This window comes from Rousettus aegyptiacus, unplaced genomic scaffold (assembly GCF_014176215.1).
Source record: "Rousettus aegyptiacus isolate mRouAeg1 unplaced genomic scaffold, mRouAeg1.p scaffold_m13_p_14, whole genome shotgun sequence".
NCBI lineage: Eukaryota > Metazoa > Chordata > Mammalia > Chiroptera > Pteropodidae > Rousettus > Rousettus aegyptiacus.
This window is the reverse complement of record NW_023416289.1, coordinates 14,942,616-14,964,552: the sequence shown is the minus strand read 5'-3', so window position 1 is coordinate 14,964,552 and position 21,937 is coordinate 14,942,616. Positions and strand designations below refer to the sequence as shown.

The following is a 21,937-nucleotide window of genomic DNA, read 5'->3' as shown; positions in this document are numbered from 1 at the left end:
CCTCTGTCTCTTTGGAGCTGATACTTGAGAAGGTGTCCACCTAAGAATCCTATCATTTGGACAAAGCAGCCCAGCATGGGTAGAGTCCTGGCAGCAAATATGGCATCAGGACCCATACCTCTGGCTCCCCACCCAGGTGTCTCTCTGGTCCTTACTCTGGTCCTTACTCCTATATGCCAATTACCCATTGGACAGTCAAGATTTGTGCACAAGCAAGGGACCACCTGAGTTCATTTCTGCATGTGTGCACTAAGGGGAGTCCCAGCTAGTTACTCCGTCACAGCCCATCACACAACCGCTCGAGCGGAGTGAGGAAGGCGCCAGTCAGAACTCGGCCTGCCTTCGGCATCACCTTCCCCGGGGTTAGCCAACAGTGAGGAGCCCACACTAACCCGCACGGTGGCACTGAGAAGGCCCGTCTCCTCCCTGGGCTTCAGTCATCACGTCTCTGAAAGGAGCACGCTGGACTTGACAGCAGCAACAGCTGATGCTGGCTCCACCTGCTGTGTGCTCGGTGCTTCGTGCGCTTCACCTTATTTGATCTTGACAATGGACTTATCCTGCAAATGGAAAGCCCTGAGCGGATTAGGTTGGGGTGGGCCCAGAAGCAGACCCTGAGACAAAACTCAAAGTGCGCACTGTTGACTGGGGAGGTGATCCGAGGAAATATAAGTAGGAAAGCAGGGAAGTGACACAGGAAAGGGACCGCAGGTGACAAAGGGTGCACTGTTAAGCCAGCCACACAGTGCTGGCCGGATCGACCCAGTGGAGAATCTCTGGGGTAGTGGGCAGACCGCCCCTCGCTAAATGATCCCAACTGATGAACAAAGGAACTTCGGTATTTAAACCAGGCTGACCCACGTGAAATTGCCACAATTCAGTTGTTTTTGACCTTCTGAAATGGCAATTCCATGTGGTTCAGCATAATATTAATTCCAAGAGCGGTTGGTTAGGCTGCTGGGTGGGGGAAAGGAGGTGTCGATTCCATGGCATTTCCTTCCATCTAGCCCTAAAACAACAGAGCAGCTTTCCAAAGTTCTGAGGGAAAGTCCCTTGGGCACAGAGATGCATACACTGGCAGTGGGGAGGAAACACTCTCCAACAGTCATGGAAAGCCCTGCACGAGACCCTGACGGCGAGGGCTCCCTGCCCAAACAGGACGCAAGCCCACATGTCTCTAGCTCACGCTGCTTCCACTCAATTTCTAAGACTTTATCATTTCTTTGAATTACATAAGCCTATGCTTCTAAGATTCTAGAAGTTTGCTTCAGCTACAAAATCCACAACTCGAAGGCAAAAAGCCTTTCACATCAGGGCAAGCCAATTAGCCAAGATGACAAGATGAGGTATCCATTTATTGGTTTCACAGGCATTTGTCAGGTATACCCTATGTTCCAGATTCCGCACTGGGCTCAAAGGATACATGGTGAGCGATACAGCCCTGAGAAGATGGGTTAGGATAAGCTCATATTAGTGAAATGAGGTTAGGGCAATGCTAGAGCTAGTGCTGGAGTCCAGTGAAGGGCCATGTGCCCTTTGGAGGGAAGGAGGCCAGAGACTCCTGCATGAGAGGGCCCAGCCTGAGCTAGACACAGAGCAAAGCCAGGCTAGCGGCTATGCATCTCCCCCCGACCCCTAAACAGTCATTCCAAGGGTAGGACCCATGCGTTTGGTAGGACAAGTGATTTACGGAGCCGCTCAAGACCCCAATTCTTTAAACATTGTCCATGAACTTGTGTTTCAAACTTTTAAGAATGAGTTATGACACGCCACCCTGAAAATTCAATTACCTCTGCAAGACATTTGGCATAAATCAAAGATACATACAGCTTGGAGAGGCATTAGAGATCATCTACAGAGAGGAAGTGACTCGCCCAAGGTCACACAGCAGTCAACAGGGATGGCTGAGACAGAGCGGCAAGCCATATTGGCACGTGTTGGAAAACAGAACACATGCCTTTTGAACTGATACACTCTATCTCTATTATCAGAATAGAGAAAAATCTTGAGGAGGGAATTAGAGAACCTGAGGCAGACTCAGAGTTCCCTCAACACGGGCCTCGGTGTCTGACCAGTATCGTGGGGATCACTGTGACTGTCCCACTGAGAATTAAATGAGGTCACATCTGAAAACGTCAGCAAACAGTACACAGTCCTACAAATGCGAGGGGTTATTAGTTATCTTTATTATTCTTTAAAATGGGCTATTGTTGTTTTGTTCTGCCTGGAATAATGACAGCTAACTTGTTTTCTGTTTTTTTAACATATTTTTGTTAATTAAGTTTAACGAACTTTTGTTATACTTAATAAAGTATAATTTAATATTCAAATGCCACAGGGAGTATAAAATGAAAAGTCTCCCAAAGCAACCCCTTTTAATGTTTCCTATAGACCTTTCCGAAAAAATATTTTTTGCATATAACTGTGTGTGTGTGTTTACCATTGTTCTGTACCTTGCTTTTTTATTCTTTTCATGTAACAGTACACTTTGGGCAGGGTTACATAGCCGTACATATGGATCTAACTCATTCTTTTTTTAACAAAGAGTGTTCCATTAATAAGTGAACCAGAAATTATTAACCAGACCCCTGTTCATGGTCCTTTGTGGTCTTGTTTGGGGATTTTTTGCTATTACAACAGAGCTGCCACGAGCACCTCATACCTAATTTTGAAGGCCTGGCCAGGAGAACCACCCTAGTATATAGTCTTAGACCTGAAACTGCTGGGTCAGAGGTCATGTGCATTTAGTCTTGAAAAATGCAGTTAAACTGCTGTCCAGAGAGGTCACACTAACAACCCTCATGCACACCATTCTCCTACTAACTGTATATAGAGTATCCCTTTTTCCCAAGTTCTAGTCAACCCTGGAAAAGAGGAAACTTTAATATTTGCCTATTTGAGAAGTGAAAAATGGAATTGTGTTACTATTTTGATTTGTATCTGTTTTATTGTGACTAGCAGTAAACCTATGTTTATCTGTTGATTGGCGATTTACTGTGCAGCGTTGTCTTCTTTCCAAGGGGTGTGTGTGAGAGCGCACGTGCGCGTGTGAGCGAGGGAGGGAGGATAGGAGTTCTTTTCTTAACTGCCTGTGTATGCAGCCCTTGCCCCTTTTTAAACCTTTTTTCCCACATCATTTTGCATAACTCTCTTAAGATAAATTCAGAAAAGGAGCCTTGGGTGAAACGGCGCAAACATTTTTTTTTCCTGATTTATTGTTAATTTTATTTCTTTACTGTGTATGTGCTGTTGTTGTTGTTGTTTGTTTGCCATGGATTTTTAAAAAATGTATAAAATAATGCTCTGGGCCTCCCATTTCTAATCTTGTGATGATTGTGATCTTTTTAAACTAAAGCCTGATCATGTTGTTCCCTTGCTTAAAACCTGTTGTTTTCCAAAATTCATAGAATAAATTCCACAATTTTACTATGACCTAGGACAGGGGTCCCCAACCCTTTGGGCACTAGGGACTGCTGCTCCTATGAGAATCTAATGCCTGATGCTCTGAGGTGGAGCTGAGGTGGTGATGCTAGTGCTGGGGAGCGGCGACAAATACAGATGAAGCCTCACTTGCTCACCCGCCACTCACCCCCTGCTGTGCAGACCTGTACCAGTCTGGGGGGTTGGGGACCCCTGACCTAGGAGACCCCTCCTAGTATAGAAAGAAGCTGCCTATTTCTCCAGACTCAGACTATACGCTTCCCTCTCTCCCGATGTACCTGAGGAGCTCCTTCACATATCAGTTCTTTACATCTTGCTTTCTCTCCTTCTGAAATGTTCTTTCCTCCTGTCTTCAGCAGGCTAACAGCTTCAATGTCAGGTCTTTAGGTCTCAGATTAAACATCGCCTCCTCAGAGAGGCTTCCCTGACCCCCTGACTAAAGGCAGCCTTCCTCCGCTATTCTTTGTCTCAGCTCCTTGTCTGTCTCTCTCGCTGCATTAATCACAATGTACTTATTTGCGTGCTTCCATCTGTTCTCCTCCAGAATACAAGCAACATGAGGGCAGGACCCCTTCTATCTCGTTCATCATTGCATTTCATCCTAGATCGGTGCCCGAAAAACTGTGGGTAGCTCACTGGTTGTTTATTTAATGCAGAAATTAACATCTAGTCAGATTTATCATCCCATTTCTTTACAGCTTTTCATTTTTCTGGGCAGCTTGAAAATGTACTTCTCTCTGGCTCCATTTTCAGCTTTAAAGTCATTCATTGAGACTCACATTTATTGAGCACCATCTCTGTTCTGGGCACTGCGTATGGGCATGGGGGTTATTACTGTGTGGAACCAGACAGGCAAGACAGCTGCCCTCCAGGAGCTTGAATCCCAGTATGGGGATGGCGTGCAAGCAGGAACACAACAGGTGTAGCCTCTGAACAGGAAGAAGTGTGTTGAGTCTGGAGCACGGAGTGGAGGTCAGAGCAGGCCCCACGGTGTGTGGGGCCCACAATGTGTCACGTCACAGAGGCGCGAGGGCCCACTCCCGCAGGGTGCTCCAAATGCACTGGGCAGCCACTGAGAGGCTCTAAACCTGGGAGAGTCACCAACTGACTTCAGTATTAAAAGATCACCCTCTGAACTATCTGAAAGAAAAAGAAATGGGAGCCTAGCTTTATAATCTTTCCTTCACAAAATGACAGGTCAGTTGCCACACTTATTAAAGAATCCATCCCTCCCTCCCCAAGATTTAATTTAAAGTGCTTCTTTTAACATTCTCTTAAATTTCCTTGGGCATCTAGTATATTTGTGAGGCTCCATTCTGTTCACCTGTTTCCTAAAACCAAATATTTTGAATTGCGTAGCTTCAAGATACATTTTAAGATCTGCTAGAAGATCAGTCTCCTTTAATTCCTATTTTTTACAGAATTGTCCTATTTTTGCACATTTATATTTTCCCCAGGTGACTTTCAAATCTTTTTGTCAAATTTTGAGAGTGAAAGCCCCTTAGTGCTTTAATTGAGATGCACGGGATTTATAGATTTATTAATAAATAGATTAAAGAGAAGTTACAATTTATAACACTGTGACTTTCTATTAGTAAACATGGCCTATATCTACCTGTTCTGAGATATTCACATTTCTTTATATACCAATTTAATAGCAACTGATTTACTAAATAACATAAATAACTTGTTTACACAAAGTTCAATATAGAAATTGGAAAACAGAGGTATAAAATACAAAAGACAATGTAGAAGCAAACAATAATCCAATATAATTGCATCACACTAGAGATCCATTGGTAATAGGCTCTAGCATGTGCAATACACAGGCAGGTGAGTGGGGCATTATCATATAGCATATTGAGTTTTACGTTGTTTAAAATGAAACTTCACATTTGAGACTATAATAATAAATATTCTCTAAAGCAGGGGTCCCCAAACCCCAGGCCATGGACCAGTACCAGAACCGGGCAGCACAGCAAGAGGTGAGCAGCAGGCGAGTGAGCGAAGCATCATCTGTATTTGCAGCCTCTCCCCAGCGCTAGCTCACCGCCTCGGCTCCATCTCAGATCATCAGGCATTAGACCCTCATAGGAGCACCTGTCCCTGATGCCAAAAAGGTTGAGGACCGCCACTCAAAAGCACAATTATAATGGTCACCCAACATTACATCACATAAATATACTACAATTTATTCAACTACATTTCAATTGTTAAACATTTCAGGGATTTTTTTTTTCAGTAATGTTTTGTCCTTCTAAGTGTTACTATAATGAACACACAAATAGGTATTTGTTCTCCTGATTATTTCTTAAAGATAGTTTCTTTTGCTTGACCTGTGGGTTTATGTCCTTTGCTAGTATTTTCCTTTACTATACAAAGATTTCTTTGTATAGTAAAGATTTTGACCCTTGCCTGCCAGACGCTTGTTGAAGTTTATCTAGTCTGTTGTTGGTCTTTTAATTGTATAAAGTATATTGAATGAGGGACGGTTGGATTTTTTAATATTTGGGGGATTTAGTAAAAGATGAAGAGCTATCTAACTTGATATTCCTTCCTAATAGCCAAGCTTCACAATATAATTTGTTAAATTAAATCTCCCTAATGATTTTCATTCTGAAGCCTTTTAATCTATCACAAGTCTAGTTTACATATCTATCCTATTCCATTGATCTGTCAGTTGATTTTTAATCCAGTGCCAAACTATTTTAATTACTAGTTTCAAAATGCATTTCAATATCCTAAAGGTGAGGATCCTCTTGTTGTTCCTTCTTTTTCAAAATGTTCTCATTCTGAACCAGAATAGAAAGAAGCCTCAATCGAACAGCATAAAGACCATACATGTTGGCTGGGGTGTTTCTTAAGAAACTGCAGCTAAGTGTACTTGACTCCATGTTAAGTCACTACCTACAATGAAGTGGAAGAGCTGGGAATGAGATCTTGTACCCTGACTGCCTACTTCTCCGAAACAAAAAGAGTTCATTGAAAACTACGGTTCCCAAAATGCACTGCTCCAGGGCTCTTTCTTGCTTCTTAATCACCCACTGCATCATGCTCATGGGCCACACTTGCCAGGAGAGCAAGTCTCTGCCTCAGGCCCCACAGTGCCCAGTGGATATGCTGGGATCATGGCTCAAAGAGGGGAGCAAGCAGAAATGTGGCCTGAGGTCTCAAATACAGAACCGCTGTTTGGTGAGAAGATGTCCAGTTCTCAGGTTAGATGGGTTCCTCGCCCTCTGCCTCAAGAATCCCACAGAGAGGAAGAGACCCCAGACATACCTTCCCTTAAGCTGATAGACTCACTGAGATTAGAACTGTAGAACGTACTTGGGCCTCTGACAGCAATCTCCACTCTGCCCATTGTTAAAACTGTCCCCAGACAGTGGCTGGCAGTCTTGCTTCTGGTAGTGGTATACTGTTCTTTCTGCTCACTCCGTTTCTTCAAGTGTATTTCTCAAGGACCTTGGAAGATACTGAGCTTGCAAGATGTCACTTGGAATTAGAAGTCACCAATTACTTGTTTTAATAAATATAGTAATATAATATAAAATGCTAATGTCTTTCATATTAAGTTTTGTTAAGAAGTAGCCACAATTTCCTCTGTATGTTCTGTTGAGAGCTCCTACTTGGTCTTGGGAAGCCATGGAAGAAAAAAAAGAAGAAATTATAGTTGCAAAGAACCTTGAGAGAGATTCTTCAGCCTCTGATCTCAAAACCTGCCACCTTGCCTCATTCTCCAGAGGCCTTCCTGGGGGCTATACCTCAGAGGCCCTGCTGAGAATAAGAAGCTGGGAGCTTTGTTCCTATTTTCCAGGCTCCCTGGGAACCTTCCTCCCTCCCTCCCTTGGGGATCTTCCACAGACATAGGAGGCAATGCAAAGCTATTCTTCGTCCTCTGACCATAACAACATCGCAGTCAGGCTTACTCTCCCCCTCCCCCCCCAAGATTCCCATCCTCTAGTTATTCAATCAAACACTAACCTCCAGACTTCTATCAGGAATTTTGCAAATGTAATTAAAGCTTCATGTCAACTACTCTTAAAAAAAAAAAAAAAAAACAGAGATTATCCAGGTTAGCCTGACCCAGACAGCTAAACATTTAAGAGAGTTTTTCTCTGGTTGGTGACAGAAGAGGAAGTCAGAGTGATTTGAAGAACCAGGGGGATTTGATGTGCCTTCGCGGTTGGAAGTGGTGGGGCCACGTGAGAAGGAATGCAGACAGCCCTAAGTTGCTCCGAGACCCAGCAAGTGATGAATAACAAGGAAACCGGATGCCAGTCCTCCGCTCACAGACAGCTGAATTCTGCTAGTGCCCTGAATGCACTTGGAAACAGATTTCTCTCCAGGGCTCCCAGAATGTGACTCAGCCCAGCTGTCACCTTGTGACAGCCTTGTGGGACCCTGAGCAGAGAACCAGCCATGCTGTGCCAGACTTCTGACGTACAGAACCATAAGCTAATAAATGGATGTCTGTTATTAAGCTGCTAGGCAGCCAGAGAAAACTAATATACTATCCAATTGGCACAGAATGCGCCTCCTGCCCCAGCCCTCACTGTGCTAAGCAGGGTAGCCTGGGTTATAGCCCCATTCTGTCTGTATCTTTGCAGGAAATTCCCCATCAAGGATCAAAAGTTAGCCCAGCATGGTTCATTACGGGAAAACCAACTGTTCCCTGCCTGCCCCTATGCCACCTGATCTGAGGGGAAATGGAGAGATCTGCACATATAATAGTGTCCCTGGCAGCAGGGACAGCAGTGCAGCACGAGTGACCCATTAACACATCGAGAGGACACCAGGTGACAGCATCACTAAAGCCCCACTTTTTGATTTTTCCAGGCATCTGTGGGAGGAAGCAGCAGCTGACACTGTGCTCTAAATCCCAAGCCATCTACTTCTATGCCTTCAAAAGGGAAAATCATCTACCCCCTCACCAGCGGAAAAAAAGAGACCAGAGGGAATGCAAGTCTCGGCAGCCAGGCAGCCACAGAGAGGGAGGGGGGACCAGGGAGCTGGGGTGTCAGGCACCAGGATCTGCCAACAAGAAGTCAGAGTGTTTCCACCATAGACCCAACCACCACCAGAGTTCCACACCCCACAGTTTGGGATTCAGACATATTCAAGTTCTCTAAGCCTCCAATTAGCCCTTGTAAGAGCTTATCTTCTTTCCCCCCAATTGACTTTAATCAAGTGCTTCAGAAGCTGGGAAATATTTTAAGTTAATCAGTCTCTTAATACGGGCGCCTGGGGAACAACGCGGAACCGCTCAACCCTCCAGTTTGCCACACTTTGGCAGTCTCTTTCCTGCCTCTCTCTTCCCTCCGTAGTGTCTGTGAAATGTCTGGTGAACTTGTCTCAAAAATGAAAGAGAGACTAAGAGTGAATGGAATGGTTAACATGGCACATTACAGTAAAATCATAAAATGGATTTCCCAACAGTGACAAGCAAATGCTCCATCCAACACGAGCCTTTTTAAAATTCCCTACCAAAAAAAAATTTTAATGATTCCTTAAGAGTGCACTGAACACTGGCTTGGCTCCTGCCTGACAAGTGACCTCATTTCTGAACCCCAACGAGGGAACCAAGGTCCAAAAAGATGACAAATGTTTGAATGCCAATAATAAATATTAACATTTATTGAGCGCTCAGTACATACCCAATGTTAAGTGTTTTTACACTCCCAAACTCATTTACTCCTCACAATAGTCCTTCAATATCAACACCATAATTACTCCCATTTTACAGATGATGAAACTGAACACTAGAGAGGCTAAGGAATCCGCCCTAAGAAAATCTTTCTGGCTCCTGTTTTATTTACTGTAAATTGGGAACCACACAGAACTTCCAGTGGGATGCCATTTCCCACACTCACAGTCCAGCTAAGAGACATGCCAATCATATGAAACAGGTCAAGGTTTTAGGGCTCCGGAAGAGGCAGGCAGAGGTCAAACATACATCTGTGTTTTAGATCAAGATGCCCAGACCTAGGGAGGAGAAATCGTGTGCAAGAGATCTACTATGAACAAAGGGAAACAGGTGAGTGAGAGGAGGAGGAATAGAAATAGAAGCCAAGCAACAGTGTGATTTAAGGTGAGGTCCCGGTCACAAGGACAAGGGTTAGAGGCGAAGTACATACTGCTGGGGAACAGGTTTGCAGAATCAGGAAGAGGAATCTGAGATCTGGCAGTGCCCCGATGGTTTCCACCACAATCTATACGAATCCTGGTGCCTCTGTCTAGCTGTGTTGCCTCCATCAAGTTGCTTAACCTCTCTGAGTCTCAGAACCTGCATCCATGAAACAGAAATAAAGATTCCTAATTCTCTCTCACACAGTTATCGGCATGATTTGATTCAGTAAAATGCAGGAGTATAAGCTAAAATTATCATCAGTCACCTGTAATGCAGTGCCACACAAATTGCAATGAAATTACCCATGAAGACACAGGAAGAGACCAAAAAAGAAGCACTGTATCATCATGGATAACTCACAAACACTTGCAGACACTCTGCTCAGGACCAGCCCCCATCCCTCTTCACCATGGAGGGATGAAGGAGAAGACTGTTTGGTTCCATTCCCTGGAGCTGTGACCATACAAACCAAATTATGTCTTCCCATCAAACCCACCTACTTCTCCCCTGAAAAACAAGCTCCTTGTTAAGAGTTTGGAGCTACCCCAGGCAAGGCCAGCTACCCCCTTACACATGAAGTGCGTGAGACCTGCGCATTTTGTTACCATCCAGAGGACAGCACTGATGAAGTTTGCAAAAGGGCCCTATCTGAAAGGGGAGCGCAGAGAAATCTGTCCAGGCTGGGTATCTGCTGGAGCTCTCTAATCTAGCGCCATTGTTTTAGGTCCCTAATTAAGTTTCTCTGCTAACACTTCTAGCTCACCTTCCTGAGAAACCTGGCTATACTGAGCAGATATGTAAAAGCTGACGATTAAATTGTCTTATCGTATTTTTGCAGCTTATTAAGTTATTCAGTTGCGTGGGGAATGATTAGTGTCTGTAAATAGAGAAAGGATGAGGCAGGCCCAGCAGGCTGGAGCCAGGGGAGCTGACAGCAGTCTCCTAGAAGGGGCTTGGTGTGTAGGCCTTGTCAAACTCCGGGCAGAGCCTCAAAGGGCCCAACAAGCCTTGTCTTGAGCATCCAGGAAGTAAGGAGGAGCAGAGATTCACCACCTTCTCTGAAAGTAACTGACTCCCTAGATTTGGAGACAAGAGACACAGTGCCTGAGGGCAAAGAAGTGAGAAGAGCTCGGGGAAGCCACCTACACAACCGAGACTCAGTTTATTTCACCGAACCAGAGCGAAGGCAGAGGCCTAATTTCTTGGTCACACCTGGCACCTCCTCAGTACTTTATTGAGGGTGGCCTTGTCCTCAGAGTTCTCCGCTGCAGCTGCATCTACACACAGCTTCCACTTTGGACTGTTAAGCAGTCTGCTTTGCAAATCAGATCCTCAACAGGACCCCTTCCTTACAGCCCTGGATGGTAGATGCTCCCTGCCATTACACAGAAGCTGATTCCAAGCCTCAGAAGCGGTGCCTGACCAATGCAGGCCAGAGCCCTGTTGCAATAAAACATTCTTGTGGTTTGCTGGTGGAAATGTTTATTCCGTTTCAGATATTAAAGGAGAAAGCTTAATGCATCTCATTTTTCTGGAATGTCTCACTTAGATAAGCTATTTGTATGTTGATGGTCCAGCCTCCACACATATACAAACAAATCTACAAATTACAGTTATGTGAACAAAACACTCAGCCACATTTTGACCCTAAGTGTGGATTTTGACAACCAACACTCCCTTCATATGAGATTTTTGTTACCATTCTTTCTTCTGGTTATCAAAAAAAAATCCATTATTTGTTTTAGCTCAGTTCCCTGGAAATATGGAAGAGCCACAGAACCCCTACAGAGCTCTAGGAGAGGGAGTGAGGGGGTAGGAAACAGGGAGCAAAGCCTTGGGGCAGGAAGTGGGAGCCCTTCCCTCGACTGGATCAAAACATCCCCGTTGGATAAAACTCGAGGAAGCAGAGTTCAGAAGTAGCTTTGCTCAGGCCCAGACACGCAGAGTGGCAACGGTCAAGTCTAGACTACTACACACGTCATCTGATAGCCAAAGGAGCAAAGCAGAATTCCAGGGCAGATTTTCCCTGGGTGGTGGGAATGAGTGGAGGGTTGGAGGCAGCCTTTGCCCAGCTCATGGCCATATCCCGGAAGTGGAACCTATCCCATCATTCCTCAAGTGGCCAGAGGGATCACAGTGCATCAGCCACAAGAACAACTACAACAATATACAGTTCTGCACAGGTTTTTTTTCACTTCAGGGCACTGTCACATCTGCCATAACTGGGGACCCTCTTAAAGACCCTGAGAGGTAAGCAGGGCTGTTCTCCCCACCCCTATTAGTCTCATAGCAAACATCTAAGTTCAGAAATTCTACCATTGCATTATCTACTCTTCAGATCTAGAATTCAAGTCTCACTTGCCTTAATTGACTTGTCCAAGGTCACAAAATACCTCTAAATAGTCCAAGAGTAGAATTCAGGGCTTCTAGCTCTGAATACTCTCTTTTACTCCCATTTAAGACACTCTGGGGAAAGACTCACATAAAACCCAGAAACTGCCAAAACTCCATTACGCCCAAGCTGGAAACTCGAGATCAGACTCTGGGCACGTGAACCCTGGAGAAGAGTGACGAGTGTAGTTCTTTTCCTTGCTTCTTGTGTCATCCTCGTAGTCATTTACTGACTTCCTCTTGTATGTAAGGACTCTCCTTTTCTCAGCTTTTACTAAAGTCAGGTACAGGCCATTGTTGCTCATGTTCTGATAAAGTTCTAAACGCTCTGCTCACATACCCCTCCCTCCTTTCCACTCATTCCCCTTTGACATACGTGTCACCCTTCTGCAGATGGCAGGCGCATGTCAGTGATAGCACCATGGAGAGAAAGGGGAAGAAAATGTAGTTTTCTTCTAAACGTACCAAAATTTACAATATGAGAATTTTCTGCTTTTTGACAGATTAGTTAGGTATAGTCAATAAAATGAGTCGGACAAGTTAAAAAAAATTAATGTGTTTGATTGAACGTGTCACATCTTTGATTACCGACTAATGCCAGGACCCCATGCTGGTATGGACTGGTCACCAAAGAAGCATTATCTTACGCACCAAGTGGGAATAAAAGAACAACAGCCCACAGGAGACGTGCTTAGCTGTGGCATGGAGGGGAGAAAACCCACCAAACTAAGACGGTGCACGGGCGTGCGCTCAACGCTAGCGGGAACTCTGGCATTTCATCAAGCAGACATCTTCCTCCTCGGCCATTCCAAGATAATAGATAATAAGCTGGGAGTCTCCCGGGGGTCATGGGTGAATCAGAAAGAAAACTGAGCAGAGAGAGGATGCAAGCAAGGGATAGAGAGCAGAGGGATGGGGAGTGGAGTGAGAGGCAGGATATGGATGAACCAGAGCAGTAAAGAGCCCTTCCCAGAACCAACACAATGCCACATGCCTCTGTCGACCATGGAAGAAGCCACCCCATACACAAGGTATGGTATGGCACACGAGGCAGCTGAGTTACATGTGTCCCAGGGAGCAGTACCTGAATCCCAAATCCCTGCCCCCTCACTATCCATGGGACCCTCGCTGAGCTCAGGCTGTGTCATTCACCTCCCAGGGCTTCAGTGGGTATCAGTGAGCTCATCATGGAAGCACCTATCATGGACCCCGCACATGGTAGTCATCTTTGGTCCTCACCACAACCCTGAATGGTTGAGTTGCTGGTGGAGAACCTGACCTGGCTAATGGAGAACTCAAGTTCCTTCCACTTCGCCATCAGTTACTGATATGTTTTAAGGCAGTGAGTCCTTTTGTCAAATTAAATGTGATCTGGAACCCCAACATCTGTGAGTGGAGAATTCAGGCCTCTACGCACTCAGTGTAGAAACTGTGAATTTAGGTTCGACATCCACGAATCTAATCAGCGTGCTACATCATATTAACAAAACGGATAAAATTCATATGATCATCTCAACAGATGCAGAAAACCATGTGACGAAATTTAACATCCACTCATGATAAAAACTCTCAAGACAGTAGGTATAGAGGGAATGTACCTCAACATCATAAAGGCCAAATAAGACAGACCTATAGCTAACACCCTCAGGAACAAGACAAGAACCATGAATTGAGAAGACAGCTTTTCACAAAGCAATGGGATTAATCAAAAATGACACAATGACTTAAACTTAACATGTGTGCATTTACTATGCAGACACAACTTAGTCAGGTAGGTGATGCTGTTGGGTCCATCCTACAGATGGTAAATAACTGAGGCTCAAAGAGGATAACCAGCTTGTCCAAGGACACACGTAAGATGGGAGACAGAACTGGGATTCGACCTCGGATGCCCGCACTGTGAATCCATTGTCCTCTCTGATGGCAAATTCATTAGCCCTTCTTAGCCTCCTGAAGAAGAAGTGGAGCTGAGATGAAAGAGTGGCTCATTTTCTTAACACCCTCAACCATTCACCTCCAACTAACTCTGCCGTCTGGTTTCCTTCAGCATTAGAGACTGGAACTCACAGGTGGGCTGGCATATTGTCCACACAGGATGTCCCTAAGTGCCCTCAGCCTTGACCCAGGCAAAGCACTCAGGCTAGAGCTGTTAGTCTCCTCCTAGGGCCTTGCCTGGTTCATTACCAGCTCTCTGGACATCCATCCATCCGTCTACCCTCCCTGGAAGACAGAACCAAGATGGAGAGAAATGCTCTCATAAGGCCATCCAACACAGTCAGCTGCTCCCAAGCTACTGCTGCTCCTTTGGAAAAAAAATCTCACCCAACCTGGTCTGCATCATAAATGTGTCCCAATCCAAGGCTCAGCCCAGGACTCATGGATCCTGAGAAATGATCAGAATCCAGTTCTCAGTGGGCCAGAGCAATAACGAATGTTGGGGAAGAAGCAGACTCATTCACCCTCATTTACGGAGATCCACAGTGTAGTATTTTTGCTGTGCCCTGTGCTAGGTTCTGGGGATAGAGAAATATAAAGATACCTCTCCCTTAGGACATTAGGACTCAGTGAATCTTTAGAGATTATTTATTTCCACCTATCCATTTAAGGCATAAGAAGACTGAGACCCAGAGATGAGGAATTGACCCAAGATGCTCATATGATTTAAGCCAATTAGGTGCTTTTCGGAGACTTTTCAAGCTGGAGCTACAGAAAATGAATGTGTAGTTGGGGTTTTCAGCCAATACTAGGACTAGAGTGAAGCGAGGGAGATGCCTAAAGCAAAATGTAAGGAGGTATCCCTATCAGGATCTTTCTAGACAAGCGTATCTGTAAGATGAGAGAATGGGACCCAGGAAGGATGAGAGATACATGGAGAGAAACTCCATGTGCTTTCTAGTCCCCTCTATCACTTAAAACAGATGAAGTCGGGCGTCTGTCACTTGCCCCCAGAGAGTTCTGACTAATTATGAAAATTGCTATACCCATCTCCCCCACATCTGCTTCTGCTTTGTGACTCAACTCAACTGTTCTGTCCCTCACTTCTAGCCACTGGCACTAGGCTCGCTCACATATATGGGCCAGTGTCCCCTCCTCAAGTACCTCTCTCCACCAGGATCTCCAGAGCTGATGGGTGGAGGCTCTCAAAAGCCTGACTGGCCCCCTCCACTAGGGCCTGATGACTCATGGTGGCTTGAGCTGGAGAGACAGGATATAGAAATGTACATGAGTCTCGGCTAGGGAGGCAGGAGGAACTGTACTAGAATGACGGAATAAGTCAAATGTTGTCTAAGCAGAAAGACAGTCTAATTCATTCTGAATGAACCAGGAAGGCTACAGAAAGGATAAAGAGATAAAAGGCACCACAAGCCGGGAGACAAGATGCTAGGGTTCATTCTGTCATGACCAGTAAACGGAAGCACTGACCGGAGACCTCTGCCTGTCCTCCCACAGCCCACATTCTAGCAAACCATTAGCTCTTCTCCTGCCTGCCCTCATCCACAGGCCACCTGTGGATCTTCTGTGACCTTTCCATCTAAGCTAAAGATCCTGCCAGGATGCCCACTGTCCCAGCCTCATCTCTAGGGCCGATCTTGCCACCAAGCCCCACTGCACTGGCCCTGAGTCCAGCATCTCATTGTTAGGGCTGGAGGGAAAGTAAGGGATGTGAGAGCTGCTCCCTGCTGCCGGTACCTCCCCTCTTCCACCTGACCGGACTGAGACGAGACGAGATGGACATGGGAGGCCTACGATGGCAGCCATGGTGTGCCGTGGGGGAGCAGGGTGGTGACCAAACAGATTATTTTAGAGGCATCAGCGTTTGGGCAAACTATTTACCAAAGTAGCTTCCTTGTTGGAAGAAGCTCAGCACCTCGGCCTGCAAAAAGCTGGGAGGAGAGTCTGCCAACTCAGTTCTCCTTTGAAAAGAGAGTTTCTCCTCAAATAGGCACATGTGACACAGCTGTGGGGGTGGACCAGCCAGAAGTCACCAGGGGGAAGATACAGCTTCAAATTCAGGAGGAGTTTAGTGTTTCATGTCACACATCACCAATTATTTTCTCTGCACATTCCTGGGAAGTTTGGGGGAATAAGCTTTCTGCCTTATCTTTCCTAGAGCAGATGCCAGGAGCTGGCCCTAGTGATGTTTGCTTTTAAGCAACAGTGAGAATGGGTGCCGGCAGCCCCTGGGCATCCTAGTGAGATTAAGGAATGGATCAGGCTGTCTCCAGGCAAGGGAGAGGGAGGGGAAGGGAGGGGAGGGGAGGGGAGGGGATGGGATGGGTTGAACAGCTAGGGAAGGAAGCAGGACGGAGAAATAGGATTTACGAGCTGTATCAAGTTAGGGTTTGCAAAGCTGGCTCCAGGTGGTGATGCTGATGAATGTGGACTCTGCAGTCTCACCGCCACGGTATAAATCCCAGGTGTGCCCATTCCTTACTGTGTGACCATGGATGAGTCACACAGTTCAGACCCATCCTTTGAACGTGAGTTTACCAGTAAAATAGCACCTACTTCCTAGGACTGATGTGGGCACTGAATAAGACGACATGCATGTGATCCTTAGCACAGCATCTGGCACACAGCAAGCTCTCCATCACGATTATCACTCTCCGAGGAACTTCTGTGTAATTTGGTTACACTGAGAACAGGTAGACAGAGAGGTCTGGGTCCTGGTCTCTCTTGATCTCAGCAGATCTGTCTTGAACACCTGAATCACAGGTGACCAGTCTACCCTGACCTATGAAATCAAGAACTCTATCAAAGCAGAAAAGCCCAGCGATAACCTTTCATGTTCCATTGTGAAAGTAATAACTAACTGGAGTATTACTTAAAGAGATGCAAACATCTAGGTCGGCTAACCTTAAACCTGTGGCAATCTGGTGTTAAGTGTGCCCTGGTTTTGCCTCCGGCTTGAGTCTTCTGTAAATGGGGTCTCTGCCTGCAGAATATATCACTGAAATTAAGATTCTGCTGCTTTGAAAAAGAATGACCAAGTTTGAAAACTACCATCCTAGATAACAGCACCACTAGGTACAGGCTTATGCCCTTAAGATCCACTAGAAGTCACTTCTCTCCAGAGCAAACACTAAGAAATCCAGCTCCCTGAGACTGGGCCTAGGGAATGATAGCTAAAAAAAACCCAAGTCCCACTTTTGATACATATTGGTAATAAACAGTGAGTGCATGATGTAATTATTTATTTTAAGAGACATTCCTTTCCTACCTATGAGCCACTGCTTTCAATTTTACAAAGCCAAAATTGAGCTCATGGAGAGACAGGGCATCGTTTCATGGACTATAACCTTTGAAAATGAATTTAAAAGGAAGAGGGAAAGGTTTTCAGATATGAATAGCCAGGGATTGATTGAGTGGTAGGAAAGTGACCGTGTCGGAGAGTCGCCCAGCAATGGGGCTCACACGAGGCCGCTGTTGGTCTCCCGGGTAAGGGGTGAGAGTCGCCCTCTGCCCTCCTCCACCCTGGCCCTGGCCCTTTTGAGCCTTGAGAAAGGAGGTCAGACCCAGGGAGTGAGGAGGGCCAAGGGAGGCTGGTTAGTAAGAAGCGACCTTCAGTAAGAAAATTGAAACACCGACTTAGGGTCGTCCACGCTTGCTATCCGGCCCCAGGGCCACGTTTTAGCATCAGGATATACTGAAGTATAACGTTAAGAGCCTTTGCTAAAGACGGCAGAAAAATCCACTCACACCTACATGGAAATCCCCTGAACACATACCATTCAGCACATGCTTCCCTTGAAATATCACTTTTATTTTTAGTAGGAATCCTGACATGAGTCCTTTTAACTACTTAATTTCTGTATGTTTTTCTAAAGAACTTTTTAAAAACTTCAAAACCTTAAAATTATTTTCCTTCAACACATTTGTACCAGCATTTCTGGCTTTTGTTTTTGTTTTCCGGTCAAACAATAACAACAAAGACTGGCTAACTTTTTTTTTTTTTTAAAGGAATTTCTTAGAAGGATACAGGGTCACTCACAGAAAAAAAAAGGCAAAACCAAAAATGTACTATGCTTTGGGAAAGAAGGCAACTGGGTGGCTCCTGGCAATGCCAGAATGCCAACTGGTAGTGATCTTTCTAGAATACTGGGAGACAGAGATGGCTTCACTCTCCTTTCCCTCCCACAACTGTGGGCAGAGTGATTGACAGTTCCTCCCAACCACATCAAAGGAAGAGGAGATAATTCAATTTCTCCAATGGGAAAAAATCACACTCATGTTTTGACACTTTATCATTTATGTGTCTTTTTCATGTAAGTAAAGTATTCAAACACAGCTTTTAGTCAAACTCCCAAACTGCAGACAGAAATTGGGCATCCTCTAGAAATAACAGAGGAGGGGGCTGGGGAGAAGGTTTTGTTTTTTTGTATATATATATCTTATTCCATCTTAATACATGCTCTGGATTAGATGCTGATTAATTTGGCACTAAGGGCTACTGTTAATCAGCTGCATGTCGGCAATCGTTTTCTAGAGACATTTAAATTATGAAGCGTAGTGGGATTAACTGCACTGTTGCAAATTACCTCTTTATAAAAGTATAAGTAAGCCCGATGTGCACACCAAGGGTGTCATCAGCCACTGTTTACATTCACTGTGATTCTGGGGATTATGACAAGGCTCTGCTTGAGCTGGAGAATCCAACTGCATCCTGTTTAACAAAGCAATTTAAATTCTGAAATCCACCCCAGAGACCTGGGATTTCCAAAGCCAATTTCCAGAGTGACAACTAAGCACGTTTTAGGGTCACACCTGGCAGAAACCTTGGCTGCACCTAGGAATGGTACTTGTCCTTCTGCCCCAGAGGAGAGTGATCAGGTGACCTTGCTCCCTCTCCCCACTAACCCAACCCTGCCCCTCTCCCAAAGCACACAGCCAAGCAGACCTTCATTGTCACTGTTGGGAAGGTCCTGGGCAAATGCCCAGTCACTGGGGACAACAAGAAGGGGCAGGAGCAGTCGGGAAGGAAAAGTAACTGTCATCGGGCTCCTAATATGCTCCAGGAATTGTTTGGGGGCTTTTCTGGGGCTTCTCTCTTGATTATAAGAACATTAATAGAGAAAAAGACAAAATTTGGAAAATAAAGTAGGAAAACGAAATCATCCAGAATCCCACAACCAGGGACAACTATGAGATTTTTCCAATTCTTGCTTTAGGCTTCCCCTGGAGGTGGGCGGGAGGGGGACTGTGTGCAGGTGTGCTCCTCCATGTTGCTTTCACTACTTTAACACTTTCTGTGAAACAAATAGGAAATAAATAACTAAATTTATGTGCATAATTAGGGTTATAATACATGCAGATTTTGCATCCTGCATTTTTCACTTAACACCATATTGTGTTTCTCCGTGTCATTCTAGTCCTCAAAAACGACACTGTGCTTTGATTACAAAAGTGATTCAGGCCCCTGGTGGAAAACTCTGCAGCCTACAAAACTGGTGTTTTGTCCCTATTTATCTCACCAGCAGACCATTAAAGCTGCTCACATTTTTACACAGTTTATCCACTTTATTTTTTCCTATTCATAGATCAAGTTACATGTGTCCGTGTATAGATGCATGTATTTTCGCATATGTGCATTTATACAACTTTCGCCCTCCTTTTCCACCGAAATCATGTGATTTTTATTGTGACTTAATGACAAATTAGCATTATATACCAGTACCTTATTTTGCCTCAACAGTACCCAGTGTTGGGACACTTGGGTTGCTTTTGATGCTTAATATAATAAACAGTGCTGGAAAGAACATCTTTGCACATGAAACTTTATATCTGTCTCTAATGTTTTCTGGAATCTTTGAGAAATTAATTAAAAGTTTGGCTCAGTTTTATGCTAGGCTTAAAAGGCTGTTATTGCTGCCTGTGCCTAATACACTTAGTGAATACTGAATCTTCATTAAGGCAAGTGGTTTGTTTTAATAGTAGGATGCTTCCAGTGATGGAATGCTCACTACCATTTGAGTCATGTCCTTCCATACTTGGGTATCACAAACATAAGGGTCTTTCCTTGTATCAAAACACAATTTGCCACTATGTAACAGCTATGTACTGGGGACATGGGGAACTAGCTAATTTCTTACAGTTCACACGTTCCTCTGCGCTCTCCCTCCTTCAGGCTACTGAACTCAGGTCACTGATGAGAATGTATGGCCCCTTCCCATCACTGATCCTTTCCTCTGGTGCCCCTGGTGCCCTCATTCCTTTTGGAAAGAGGCCCACCCTTTACAGGATGACCTCTCACTTTTTCTCCAGCTCACAGGTATTTAGGAAAATAACTCGATCCCTCTATAACTGATACAATGTAGATGTGTCTTAGCTAAACCCTGTGGACAGTTAAACTCAAAGACCACTTTTGCAGCCAGACCATTCCAGATCTTGGCCCTACTCTATCCCTCATTGGCTGTGTGACTCCAGGCATGTTTCTGAACTTCTCTGGACCATCAAGGTTGTAAGAACAATGGAGTGAGATGATGATGCACGTGCAGAGCTCACACAAGCTATGGGGCAGGGTTTGTGCTCAATGGTGTGCAGTCTACTCCATCTGGTGATGAATCCTCCACCTGGGCAAGTTTGGGGCGATACGGAGGAAACATGCCATTCGATGGCTCCCTTATATCCTATGGTGGCAAACTCTCTGGCCCCAGGAAGTCTGTAAGCACAGGGATTGGAGTGAAGCACCCTGTGGTTTCCAATGTCCCCATAGGTTACTGTACAGTGGGGAAGAGTGTGATGGGGAGCTGGCGGGGCAGGACTGGAGTGCTGAGACCTGCTTATCTGGAGCAACCTATGGGAGGGCATAGAAGCTGTAAGTTGGACCTGCTCAATAAGTGTTGAGGCTTCAGGCATGGCTGGTTCCAGGTCACCCATTCAGCTCTGCTTCTGAGGAGCTGAGCAGTCTATATAGAGTCACACACACACACACACACACACACACACACACACACACACACTCTCTCTCTCTCTCTCTCATTCTCTCATATTCTCTCTCTCTCTCTCTCTCTCTCTCTCTCTCTCTCTCTCTCTCTCTCTCTCTCTCTCTCTCTTCAGGAAAAAACTCCCAGACCCAGGACCTCAAGACCTAGAATCAGCTATGGAAATGAAACGTATGAAAGTTCAAAAACCAAAACAGGGGGAAAAAATAAAGACTTTGGTTTAGCCTTCCAAAATGAATGGCATTTATATAAATATATGGCTACTGTCCTTTGGCCAGAAATGAACATGTTTTTAAAAATTTGATTAAAATGTAATTTTAGGAGAGGAATGAAAAAATGGTTGGAATTACTCTGGCAGTTCTGACAATGAGTCCTGTGGCTCCCACCAACTCCAGTGCTGATCCAGGGTCTGATAACAGCCATAAAAGAGGAGGGTCAGAGGAAGAGCTAGAAGCCTCCGGCTTCCCTGCTCTCCGGGAAGTCATCATGCCCACAGCTCAGGTGACATCGGGGACAAAAATGTCAGGAGGGAGGATAGCTGTTTAAATTTCACTGTCTCAGAGCGTCAGGATGGAGCTCATGAGATGTCAGTAAACGAAGGTGTTACAATGTCTTTTCGAACATTGTTTCAAACGTTGATTTTCATTTTCTCGCCCCACTGTTATGCAGTGAGTCGTACTTACTGCTAAGATGCCCTCTCTGTGCTCCACCAGAGTAAACAATATCCAAGGGAGGGTGCCTGCTGCGTGCCTTAGTGCATCCTGCTCCACCACGCAGCCTTCCCATGACCACTCCTTCTGGGCAGAAAGCCTCCCCTGCTCTGCCCATTGGGCAAACTCCTATTTATCCTTTGAAACCCATTTCAAAGGTACAGAAACCAAGAAACCTAGGAGTCACTCATCTCCGGCAGCTCCCACAGTCCATCACCAGGTCCCATGGCTTTACCTCTCAAATCTTTCCCCTCTCCCTCCACCCTACTCCCCCACTGACAGCCCTCGTCACCCTTCCCCAAGATATGGCCCCCTCTACGTACCAA

General features: G+C 45.2%; 1 long non-coding RNA gene across 1 annotated transcript in view; it reads right to left on the bottom strand.

Moving 5' to 3' along the window:
- Nucleotides 1–388: 388 nt before the first annotated feature.
- LOC107519753 overlaps nucleotides 389–21,937 on the bottom strand; it is a 127,734-nt gene continuing 106,185 nt past the window's right edge. Inside the window, exon 4 of the long non-coding RNA XR_001599167.2 lies at nucleotides 389–560. This is a non-coding gene — a long non-coding RNA (uncharacterized LOC107519753). The remainder of the gene's footprint in view (nucleotides 561–21,937) is intronic.